General features: G+C 41.8%; 1 long non-coding RNA gene across 1 annotated transcript; it reads right to left on the bottom strand.

Annotated features, from left to right (window-relative positions):
* Positions 1–10149: 10149 nt before the first annotated feature.
* LOC142072363 (uncharacterized) lies at positions 10150–12012 on the bottom strand. The gene is made up of 3 exons (XR_012668762.1): positions 11794–12012; positions 10519–10636; positions 10150–10277 (listed from the first exon to the last, which is right to left on the bottom strand). It is a non-coding gene; the product is annotated as an uncharacterized LOC142072363 (long non-coding RNA).
* Between the last annotated feature and the right edge of the window lie 1518 nt (positions 12013–13530).

The raw sequence follows: 13530 nt of genomic DNA, 5'->3' as shown, positions 1-13530 counted from the left end.
AACTGGCTGGTGCTGGCCACTGTTAGAGATGGGCTAGAAGTCTTGATGAATCACTGGTCTACTTCAGTATTGCAATTCCTATTACTTTAATTGTAAATAGGGTCACAGGTGTTTCCTTGGGAGTTAGTCTAGTTCACCAGCTCCCCTATTTTGGTGCTTCATGTAGAGCAAGGTTGGAATTATCCCCTTGTGGTATTGGGGTGTGCTGTGGGCAGGAGAAATATGCTGTTTGCACTCACTTTCTCCTATTTCACTTGGGCTCTTCAGGTCAACATTTTTCTCATAGCTTATACAATTCTTTAGGTTCCTTTGGGATGAAAAGCACCACAGAAATATGAAAGATCAGAGTTTCTTTCCCTTGTACTGCTAGTTTTTCCTACCTGAATATCTCAGCTGTATTTAATTAATTTCTCTCTGGGGGCTTTGCAAGGTAAGGGACTTTAACAAAAAATCAGGTAAGATTTGTCAAGTTGTGAAAGTCATTGTACAGGGGATGCAGGCAAATGGGTATGACAGGGATCAGTATAAGTACTGCATGAAAGTGGAGGAACTGTGGCAGCCGTACCAGAGGGCTGGGGAGGCAAAGAGTCAATCTGGTCCCAAGCCACAGAACTGCCGCTTTTACAACAAGCTGCTTACCACACTGGGTGAACACTTCATCAGCACCCCACAGACCACTGTGGATACCTCCGAGGAGCCTGAGACGCAGACACCTGCCGTGAATAGGGAGGAGGATGCGGGAGATATAACCGGGCGATAAGGGTTGGTCCAGCTGTGCCATGAGCCAAGAGCTGTTTCAGACTCCATGGCAATCTACTCAGTCCTGGCAGCCCAGCATGACTCCACGGCAATCTACTCAGTCCTGGCAGCCCAGCATGGGCAAGGCCGGTGGAGGGGAAGGAACCTCAGACAGGATTGCATTTTCTATTACAATGTTGAAATGTACAGCTGGCACCCAACCCTAGTGGAACAGGAAATGGGCACTGACTTTTCATTAATGTACTCATACTAGAAGAGACAGCAGTACAACAAAGAGAGCTGGAGTTAGCTGGAGGGAGAGGGGCATGCGAAGCAGTTTATGTAGAAAGAAATGGCCTTGAATCCTCCTGAGAGATCTCAATGAAGCTTTCATGGAGGTGCTCTGCAACCCTCTCATGAAGATTTCTAGGGAAGACAGCCTTATTTTTCCTCCATGGTAGGACACTCTCCCACACGAGTCCATGATGATTTTGGTAGGCATCATTGCAGTAAACAGGCTAACAGCATATGAGCCCAGGAAGCTTTAGGATGCCACTAGCAGCTGTGCTCTCTGTGCCTTTGTTACCCTCTGGAGCAAGATATCCGCTAAAATCACCACCCCGTATAGAAAACAATGCCAGTGCTGATTGCTATTGCCCAGCACTCATACCCATGGAAACGGGCTGAAATGTTGTTTCATGCAACTGAACAATTCCCTCCTCGTTTCTTCCCTCTACTCACCCCTGCTGGGTCATGCTCACCATGGTTGTGGCTGGAGAGCAGTGCTGTACACAGGCACTCCAAGGCAGCATGGGAAGGGAGTTCTGAAACGTAACTTTTGCTTTCCATCATGACTATAAATACAATGATACCTCTGGTGTTTTATCTATAGCTGTTGTCTTTGCAGCCTTGAGGTGCCCTCTCTCCTGCAGAACGCCTGACTGTAATAGGGAGGAGATGCTGCAAGCTAGTGCTGCATCAGACCACGAAGAGAGGGCCTGGAGAGTGAATATTGCAGTCAGTATGGAAAGGGAAAGATTAGAAAGGAAAGAGGCTGAGGACACAGAGAGGGGGGTGCACTGGGACATAATGGGGCTTCTCTGGCAGCGAACACAGATGCTGCAGACTCCTATTGACCTACAGGTTCCATAATCATGAGCTGGTCTCCTTTTGCAGTCAATGGAGACCTCCATTTCAGTGCCTCCCCATTCCCTCCCTACCTCCACCCATCACTGCACTTGGCATCAGGGGTTGCAACCGTACGCATACCACTCTATACCAGGGAACAATAAGGACAACCATAGCTACACATACAACTTGTTTCTGCCCCACCATGCATTGACAAAATTTCCCAAAAGACAGTGCGCTGGACAACATAACTTGTGTTGGCCAAAGTCTGTAGTGTAGACATGGCCTTAGAGTCAGTTTTGCATCTGCAAAATTGGCTAATAGTACTGCCCTATTTTGCGGTGTTGAGGACAAACATAAAGATGTGAGGCACTCACATCATATGATAATGAGGCCATATAAGTATCTAGTATTGATGGAAAGTCAATGGGACTTGACTTAAATCCTACTTAAAACAAGTAAATATAAAAATAGTACATAGAAATTTAAACATTAGCCTTTTTAACCCTTTGGGAAGAGTAGATGCGTCCTGTGCATCATCTGACACATTGAGTAACCTATCTGAAATATAAGTACCAAAAGGCTGACTGAGGAGCACGTTACATATTTGTGAAAGTTCTGGGCCTGATTTTGCTTTCACTTATATGGTGTAAATCAGAAGTAAGTCCACGGAGGTCACTGGAATAAAACCAGTGCAAAACAATACAAGAAACATGCAAATACAACTATATTTGTAGCGTTTCAGGAAGAATCTTGTAATGAAAACTGCAAAAAAAAATCTGTGTTTGTCATTGTGGAAGAAAAGATTAAATTCATTAGTTTCCCTTCTGAGCAATCTCAGATAAAAAAAGAGCACTTTCCCCACAGTTTATACAGTAATTTCCTTATTTGTTAATTTTCGCTGAGGCCAGGAGTTACAGTGAAAGTTTGCAAGAAATGTCACATAAAGTTGTTTTCAGTTTGTCTTGGGCAATTTTCAAATAATCAGAATGTCACTTTTTGAAAACTTTTGAGGGCCATAAAAGATTCAGAGCTCAGTTTGGAATGCTGGACCAGTAATGTTGATTTTCAGTAAGTCATGGAGCACTGGGGAAGTTCCAGAAGAAAGATAATATGCCTATAGTTAAAAAGGGTAAATGGCATGACCCAGGTAATTATAGGCTTGTCAGACTGATATTCATCCCAGGCAAGATAATGGAGCAGCTGTTACAGGACTCAATTAATAAAGAATAAAAGGAGGGAAATGTAATTAATGCAAATGAAGCCAGGTTTATGGAAAAAAGATCCTGTCAAACTAGCTTGATATTTTTTATGAAATTACAAGTTTGGTTGATAAAGGTTTTACTGTTGACATAATATTCCCAGACTTCTGTAAGGTGTTTGACTTGGTACCACATGGCATTTTGATTAAAAAAAAGTAGAGTGATATAAAATTAATATAGCACATATTAAATAGATTAAAAACTGGCTAACTGATAGGTCTCAAAATGTAATTGTAAATGGGGAACCATCATCAAGGTGGTGTGTTTCCAGTGGGGTCCCACAGAAATCAGTTCTTTTCCCTGTGCTATTTAATATTTGTATAGATGGCCTAGAAGGAAACCTAAAATCATCACTGATCAAGTTTGCAGATGACACAACAATTGGGAGAGTAGCAAATAATAAAGAGCTCAAGTAACTGATTCAGAGTGATCTGGATCACTTGGTAAACTGGGTGCATCAAACAATATGCATTTTAATATGGCTAAATGTAAATGTATATATCTAGGAACAAGGAACATATGGCATACTTACAGAATGGGGGACTCTGTCCTGTGAAGCAGTGACTCTGTACAAAGATGTAGTGGTCATGTTGGGTAATGAATCAAACATGAGCTCCCAATGTGACGCTATAGCCAAAAGAGTTAATATGATGCTTGGATGTATACACAGGGGAAGCTCAAGTAGGCGTAGAGAGGTTATTTTACCTCTGTAGTTGGCACTGATGGAATATTGTGCCCAGCTCTGGTGCCCACAGCTCAAGAAGCATTCTGGTAAATTGTAGAAAGAGCAGAGAAGAACCATGAGAATGATTAAAGGATTAGAAAACACACCTTATAGTGATAGACTCTAGGAGCTTGATCTATTGAGCTTAACAATGAGAAGACTAAGGAGTGACTTGATTAGTCTGTAAGTTTCTACATGGAGAGCAAGTATGTAATAATGGGTTTCAGAGGAACAGCCGTGTTAGTCTGTATTCGCAAAAAGAAAAGGAGTACTTGTGGCACCTTAGAGACTAACCAATTTATTTGAGCATGAGCTTTCGTGAGCTACAGCTCACTTCATCAGATGTTTACCGTGGAAACTGCAGCAGACTTTATATACACACAGAGAATATGAAACAATACCTCCTCCCACCCCACTGTCCTGCTGGTAATAGCTTATCTAAAGTGATCAACAGGTGGGCCATTTCCAGCACAAATCCAGGTTTTCTCACCCTCCACCCCCCCACACAAATTCACTCTCCTGCTGGTGCTAGCCCATCCAAAGTGACAACTCTTTACATAGTCAAGTCGGGCTATTTCCTGCATAGATCCAGGTTTTCTCACATCCCCCCCACCCCCATACACACACAAACTCACTCTCCTGCTGGTAATAGCTCATCTAAACTGACCACTCTCCAAGTTTAAATCCAAGTTAAACCAGAACATCTGGGGGGGGGGGGTAGGAAAAAACAAGAGGAAACAGGCTACCTTGCATAATGACTTAGCCACTCCCAGTCTCTATTTAAGCCTAAATTAATAGTATCCAATTTGCAAATGAATTCCAATTCAGCAGTTTCTCGCTGGAGTCTGGATTTGAAGTTTTTTTGTTTTAAGATAGCGACCTTCATGTCTGTGATTGCATGACCAGAGAGATTGAAGTGTTCTCCGACTGGTTTATGAATGTTATAATTCTTGACATCTGATTTGTGTCCATTTATTCTTTTACGTAGAGACTGTCCAGTTTGACCAATGTACATGGCAGAGGGGCATTGCTGGCACATGATGGCATATATCACATTGGTGGATGTGCAGGTGAACGAGCCTCTGATAGTGTGGCTGATGTTATTAGGCCCTGTGATGGTGTCCCCTGAATAGATATGTGGGCACAATTGGCAACGGGCTTTGTTGCAAGGATAAGTTCCTGGGTTAGTGGTTCTGTTGTGTGGTATGTGATTGTTGGTGAGTATTTGCTTCAGGTTGCGGGGCTGTCTGTAGGCAAGGACTGGCCTGTCTCCCAAGACTTGTGAGAGTGTTGGGTCATCCTTTAGGATAGGTTGTAGATCCTTAATAATGCGTTGGAGGGGTTGGAGGGGAACTTATCCTTGCAACAAAGCCCGTTGCCAATTGTGCCCACATATCTATTCAGGGGACACCATCACAGGGCCTAATCACATCAGCCACACTATCAGAGGCTCGTTCACCTGCACATCCACCAATGTGATATATGCCATCATGTGCCAGCAATGCCCCTCTGCCATGTACATTGGTCAAACTGGACAGTCTCTACGTAAAAGAATAAATGGACACAAATCAGATGTCAAGAATTATAACATTCATAAACCAGTCGGAGAACACTTCAATCTCTCTGGTCACGCAATCACAGACATGAAGGTCGCTATCTTAAAACAAAAAAACTTCAAATCCAGACTCCAGCGAGAAACTGCTGAATTGGAATTCATTTGCAAATTGGATACTATTAATTTAGGCTTAAATAGAGACTGGGAGTGGCTAAGTCATTATGCAAGGTAGCCTGTTTCCTCTTGTTTTTTCCTACCCCCCCCCCCCAGATGTTCTGGTTTAACTTGGATTTAAACTTGGAGAGTGGTCAGTTTAGATGAGCTATTACCAGCAGGAGAGTGAGTTTGTGTGTGTATGGGGGTGGGGGGGATGTGAGAAAACCTGGATCTATGCAGGAAATAGCCCGACTTGACTATGTAAAGAGTTGTCACTTTGGATGGGCTAGCACCAGCAGGAGAGTGAATTTGTGTGGGGGGGTGGAGGGTGAGAAAACCTGGATTTGTGCTGGAAATGGCCCACCTGTTGATCACTTTAGATAAGCTATTACCAGCAGGACAGTGGGGTGGGAGGAGGTATTGTTTCATATTCTCTGTGTGTATATAAAGTCTGCTGCAGTTTCCACGGTAAACATCTGATGAAGTGAGCTGTAGCTCACGAAAGCTCATGCTCAAATAAATTGGTTAGTCTCTAAGGTGCCACAAGTACTCCTTTTCTTTTTATGTAATAATGGGTTCTTTAATCTAATAGAGAAAGGTATAACATGATGCAGTAGCTGGAAGTTGAAGCTAGACAAATTCAGACTGGCAAATAAGGCATAAATTTTTAACACTGAGAGTAATTAATCATTGGAACAATTTACCAAAGGTCATGGTGAATTCTCTGTCACTGACCATTTTTAAATCAAGACTGGAAGATTTTTCTAAAGTAGCTGCTCTAGGAATTATTTTAGGGAAATTCTATGTCCTGTGTTATACAGGACATCAGAATCAATGGCCCCTTCTGGCCTTGGAATCTATGAATACACTTCTAATGTCAGAAGTCTGAGGCTTTTTTATATTTGACACTGAAGTACCATGGCAGCCATTTTAGGCAATTTTGGTATGTGGAGACAAGACAGGGTAGAATAGAAGGTCGAGACAGCAGGCTGGACTTCTACATAGAGTGCTTCCGCTGACGTGCACAGGCTGAAATTGTGGAAAAGCAGCATCACTTGCCCCACAACCTCAGCCATGCAGAACACAATGCCATCCACAGCCTCAGAAACAACTGACATCATAATCAAAAAGGCTGACAAAGGAGGTGCTGTTGTAATCATGAATAGGTCGGAATATGAACAAGAGGCTGCTCAGCAGCTCTCCAACACCACTTTCTACAAGCCATTACCCTCTGATCCCACTGAGAGTTACCAAAAGAAACTACAGCATTTGCTCAAGAAACTCCCTGAAAAAGCACAAGATCAAATCCGCACAGACACACCCCTGGAACCCCGACCTGGGATATTCTATCTACTACACAAGATCCATAAAGCTGGAAATCCTGGACGCCCAATCATCTCAGGCATTGGCACCCTGACAGCAGGATTGTCTGGCTATGTAGACTCCCTCCTCAGGCCCTACGCTACCAGCACTCCCAGCTACCTTCGAGACACCACTGACTTCCTGAGGAAACTATAATCCATCGGTGATCTTCCTGATAACACCATCCTGGCCACTATGGATGTAGAAGCCCTCTACACCAACATTCCACACAAAGATGGACTACAAGCCGTCAAGAACACTATCCCCGATAATGTCACGGCTAACCTGGTGGCTGAACTTTGTGACTTTGTCCTTACCCATAACTATTTTACATTTGGGGACAATGTATACCTTCAAATCAGCGGCACTGCTATGGGTACCCGCATGGCCCCACAGTATGCCAACATTTTTATGGCTACTTAGAACAACACTTCCTCAGCTCTCGTCCCCTAACGCCCCTACTCTACTTGCGCTATATTGATGACATCTTCATCATCTGGACCCATGGAAAAGAAGCCCTTGAGGAATTCCACCATGATTTCAACAATTTCCATCCCACCATCAACCTCAGCCTGGTCCAGTCCACACAAGAGATCTACTTCCTGGACACTACAGTGCGAATAAACGATGGTCACATAAACACCACCCTATACCGGAAACCTACTGATCGCTGTTCCTACCTACATGCCTCCAGCTTTCACCCTGACCACACCACACAATCCATTGTCTACAGCCAAGCTCTGCGATACAACCACATTTGCTCCAACCCCTCAGACAGAGACAAACACCTACAAGATCTCTATCAAGCATTCTTACAAGTACAATACCCACCTGCGGAAGTGAAGAAACAGATTGATAGAGCCAGAAGAGTTCCCAGAAGTCACCTACTACAGGACAGGCCTAACAAAGAAAATAACAGAATGCCACTAGCCGTCACCTTCAGCCCCCAACTAAAACCCCTCCAAAGCATTATTAAGGATCTACAACCTATCCTGAAGGATGACCCAACACTCTCACAAATCTTGGGAGAGAGGCCAGTCCTTGCCTACAGACAGCCCCCCAACCTGAAGCAAATACTCACCAGCAACCACATACCACACAACAGAACCACTAACCCAGGAACCTATCCTTGCAACAAAGCCCGTTGCCAACTGTGCCCACATATCTATTCAGGGGACACCATCACAGGGCCTAATAACATCAGCCACACTATCAGAGGCTCATTCACCTGCACATCCACCAATGTGATATATGCCATCATGTGCCAGCAATGCCCCTCTGCCATGTACATTGATCAAACTGGACAGTCTCTACGTAAAAGAATAAATGGACACAGATCAGATGTCAAGAATTATAACATTCATAAACCAGTCGGAGAACACTTCAATCTCTCTGGTCACGCGATTACAGACATGAAAAGTTGCGATATTACAACAAAAAAACTTCAAAAGCAGACTCCAGCGAGAGACTGAATTAGAATTCATTTGCAAATTGGATACAATTAACTTAGGCTTGAATAGAGACTGGGAGTGGCTAAGTCATTATGCAAGGTAACCTATTTCCCCTTGTTTTTTCCTACCCCCCCCCCAGACGTTCTTGTTAAACCCTGGATTTGTGCTGGAAATGGCCCACCTTGATTATCATACACATTGTAAGGAGAGTGATCACTTTAGATAAGCTATTACCAGCAGGAGAGTGGGGTGGGGGGAGAGAAAACCTTTTGTAGTGGTAAACATCCATTTTTTCATGCTTTGTGTGTATAAAAAGATCTTCTATACTTTTCACAGTATGCATCTGATGAAGTGAGCTGTAGCTCACAAAAGCTTATGCTCAAATAAATTGGTTAGTCTCTAAGGTGCCACAAGTACTCCTTTTCTTTTTGCGAATACAGACTAACACGGCTGTTACTCTGAAACCTGTCATAGAATAACCCCTGGCCAGTCCCACGTTTACATTTATAAAATAGCGTATAGAGACATACCAAGTCAAGTGATTAAAAGAAATATAGAGCGAGACACTCAGCTAGCAAAATGGAGTTGTGCCAAGTTAAACCAGCTGAAGATCTGGTTCATCCACTCTAGTTCCATTACTAGAAGTAGCATAGGGATCTGCACTGGGCCCGAAGCTAATGCGTTTGGTCAGGGCTGAAGGCCAGTCTGCAGCAAAGATCTCTGGCAGGCAAAAGTGAAGCATCAGGCTCTAGACACTCCCACTCCAGCAAGCTGTAGTCCAGAAAGAGTGGTCTCCCATCACTTTGTGACTGTAGGCTTTGGGCACGGCATTGAGGGGACACAAGGAAGCTTGCACAGCTACTGCCCATGTATGTATTTTGTGGATAAACACAAGGCTTTGGTCTCCAGGACTATTAACCTAGCAAATTTCACAAGCATTAAATTAACTCATCATGTACACCCTGGTAGAAACTCTCAGAACTACTTCGTGGATAAAAGGAACCCATGCCGATGAAGCTAAATATAAAACATGCCTCTTTGCAGATGTCCTATTAATGTTTTTTACAGACCAGGAGACATCACCCAGTTTCTCAAATATATTAAATACATCTGGAGATATGTCAGGTTATGTTCATAAATCAAAACAAATCAGAAGTCTTGGGAGTAGACAGGGGAAAGGCTGGAAATTAAAGAGTTCCTCTTTAAGGGCATTGCAAGTTCTATTAACAAGCTAGTTACAAAGGTATGGGCAAGTCTGTATCGTCATTTATAAAAATGTAATATAGAGCCACTTATTATTTATTTATTTATTATGCTATTATACAAATCTAGAATTATCTGGAAAGTACCAAGTCTCTCTTTTAGAGTTAATTGAAATTATTAAAATGAACATCTTCCTAAAAACATGTGCCAAGTGCAGATATTTCTTCCATTTATTTTAATTTTAAGAAGGAGATTATAGCCACTGGGTTAATTCCCTTCTTTCCCCATTCCTCCCAGAAATTCATTCAGAAAAACAAAGGTTCTTCTCTCAAAAATAAAATCTTTGAAAAGCAAACAAACAACCAAGTCATGACTGGGTTATAGAACTATGTCCAAAATAGAGATTGTAATTTAAAACCATTTAAATGTAAAACCTCCTGAAAACACTCATTGTAAAGAGTAGGAGTCAGCGAAGAAGTGAAGGAGCAAGACTACAAGGCATAACTCCATAAATCTGTATGCAGATGAACACAGTGGAGTTACTCACCTGAGTACATTCGTACCCCCAGTTCTTCACTCTTAACTTAAGTGTATGGGCAGGGTCCAGGAACAACTAGAACTCAGTGCCTAATCCTCCCCACATTGAAGTCTCTGTGTGTTTTGCCACTGACTTTGATGGGAGCAGGTGAGGCCTTTAACTGGAGAAACACAGAACATATGGCCAAAAAGTAAGGCTACCAGTTAACTCTATACAAATCCAAAATGAGTCTAGTGACTTCTATGGATTTACACTAGTTTAAATTATAGCAGAATTTGAGCCTTCTTTTCTAGACTAACTAATAAAATTGTAAAATAAAACAAAATCCTCTGGAGTTACATTGAAAACAGGGAAGGAGACAGAAAAACATGGTAATTCAACTGGGCCATCTTGCTTCTTACCACAATTCTTTCCAGCATTTCCATGTTTGTCCTCAAACCAGTTATTGTAGCTTGAATTTCTCCTCACTTAAACTGAGGTAAAAGGCTCAGTTTGCAGGTTGAAACATTCTGTTTTGCCCTGTTTGAAATGAAAAATTGAAATGTTCTATTCCAAAGTGATTTATTGCTTCAATTTTCACATTATATAATATGAAATAACAAAAGTCAAAATCAGAATGAAAAATTTCAATTCTATCAAACAAAAATGTGCACATTGACCACAAATAATCCTCCTGCCCTCCCCCCTCCCCGATTTTCATTTCACAGGAAATTTCAATTTTTGTTTTGTTTTAGTGTTCATTCCATTTTGGAATGGAAAAAGATTCAAAATTGTGAAATTTTCTGTGTAATGAAAATTCTGGTTCCTGCAAAGCTCTATTCATATTGTAAACCTAGTGTAAATAAGAGGTGAATCAGGATATATATCTCCTCAAATGAAATACTGAGAGAGCAAGGAAGCCATTTAAACCCAACCCTTAGAAGGCCCACTTATTTATATGAATCCAAAACCATACAAATAATTTTAATATGTTATAATTTACTGAGAAGCCTGAAGGTATATAAGTAGCAGAGACATGAAAAATGAAACCTATACAGAACTCTAAGCAGATTAATAACATACTCATATAATAACTGGAGACAGACACAATATGTCATTGTGTATGAATTATTTTTTTCATCTTATATATAAAATACCACACACAAAAATATTCTCAAGTATTGAATATAGTAAATATGAGAAAGAATACATCATATGTTTCAGCTATGTCTTGCAAACACTTTTTCACATTGAGTATCTTTATTCATGTAAGCAATCCTATTGAACTCAATGGGAGTAAACTGGAGAGGGAAAATACTCACTTCCAGAAGGTCTTGTAACTAGCCCTGTACTATACAAACACATTTGAAGTGTTACCAGGCATACACTGATTCAAAAGCTACATGTATAACTCCCCTTTTCTTTGGTGTCCCTACTCTCAGGGTGAAATTCTAGCACTACTGAAGTCAATAGGAAGTTTCGCCATTGACTTAACAGGGCCAAGATTTCGTAGAATCATAGAATATTAGGGTTGGAAGAGACCTCAGGAGGTCATCTAGTCAAATCCCCTGCTCAAAGCAGGACCAACCCCAACACCCTCGTGTATCTAAGAGACCCAAAACAAATACACAATAATATACCATAATATAATGCTATCATGGTCCACACCACCATATTTCAAATTTTCTAACATGTACCTTCATGCTTTCTCCCATGCCGCCTCTTGTGGAAGGAAGAAGCTCTTCAAAGGCACTCCGTTATCGTCTTTTAGACCTTTCTTAAAATACACCTGTTTCACGATGCCTACAGAACACTTGACAATGGTTAGGCAACTGGTGTGCTATGACCACTGCTTATTACATGAATCATAACTATATCACTGCTCCCTTGTGCTCTGTTTATATCCATCTGTTGTTTCTTGTCTTATACTTAATTTGTAGACTCTTAAGGACAAGGAACCATCTTTTAATTGCACACACTAGTACAATGTGGCCCTGACCCTGGCCTTGAGACGCTGCTGCAACAGAACAACCACCACAACAGTAACAATAACAATGACAATAATAATAGCAAGTGTCACTGGACCATTATCACAGAATATTGTCATATTTTTACAAGCTACCTAAGGGTGTAAATGGCTTGTAACAAGTGCTGTGTGTATATATTCCTATGTGTAAATGTGATCAATAATAATAAAAAAGACAGTTATGTGGGAAAGCATCTCAGAAAGTTTTATCTCCTAGCCATTCTTATCAAACAAAAGGAGCTAAAATAACCTATTTACAAGAATCTTCTCCTTTCTGCATCATGACAATACTCATTCTATACCTACAGGCTTTAAAGGAACCTGGATCCAGTATTTCATTCCCTGGGGGGAAATTATTAACACTAATCCTTGTCTTTACACAGCAACCTTTTGATTGGTGCTACTGAGCTCTGTTACCTCACTGCTTCACTTTTCTAGGTCTATCACAGCATCCTATGGCAATGTAATGCATCAGAATTCATGAGGCTCATATAGCAAGGGTCAGAGTATTAATATGTTAGTAGTGTGCCAATTTGCCAGTTATGTTTTTTATAGAGTCTCAATTAATTATGCTGGAATGTTTTTACGCCAGACTGGATATTATTATTGTATATCTGCAGTGCCAGATGTTCATAAGTAGACAAACATGACAGGCTTCAGTGGTATTTTGGTTAAAATATTTGGGTTTGATTTTCACAAATGGCCTCTGGTTTCATAGACACCAAATTGCAAATGCCAATATTAGCATTTACCTGATTGCATCTGTAAAATGAGTAGTCGGACTGCCAGGGCCAGATACTGTGCAGAGAGTGAGAACTAGAAGGTCAGGGTGCAAAGAGGGGCTTAAATTACTCTTTCGCTCTCCTAGTCCTAGGCCAGTCTGTGACAAGCCAGTCCACCTGATGCAATTTAGGGCAGCCTGAGGGATGACTATGGGCCATTTTGGAAGCCAGGGATCAGTGGGGCGTCAGAACTATGGGTCTCTTCACTTGGCCATGTCACCTGCACAGATCAGAGGGATGGAGTGGTGTAGGAGTTGCTACAACAATTCTACATCCATCTGAGGATCCCCTGAAGGAGGCTGGATCCTCCTGCAGCCAACCAACCATCTTTAGGGCAGCTTTACATCAGGAAAGTGGTGTAGGAAGGAGAGGTTCTGAGACTGGGAGGCAGGGTGTGAAGAAAGCTCTGAATACCTTTGTACTGGAGGAAACACAGGTGGGGAGGAGTTTTGAGCTGAAAAGGTGATCTCTAGGGTTGGCAGCTTTGTGAAGGAAATGAGATAGGTGAGAGGAATGGAGCATAGGTGTGAGTGAATGATAATGGTGTGCAGGGAAGAAAGTACCAGGAGATACGAGGATAAAAGCTATGGGTGAAGCTGGGATTAGGAGAAAACTGTGAAGGGATG

This window comes from Caretta caretta, chromosome 6, assembly GCF_965140235.1.
Source record: "Caretta caretta isolate rCarCar2 chromosome 6, rCarCar1.hap1, whole genome shotgun sequence".
NCBI lineage: Eukaryota > Metazoa > Chordata > Testudines > Cheloniidae > Caretta > Caretta caretta.
This window is presented reverse-complemented; position numbering and strand designations above follow the sequence as displayed.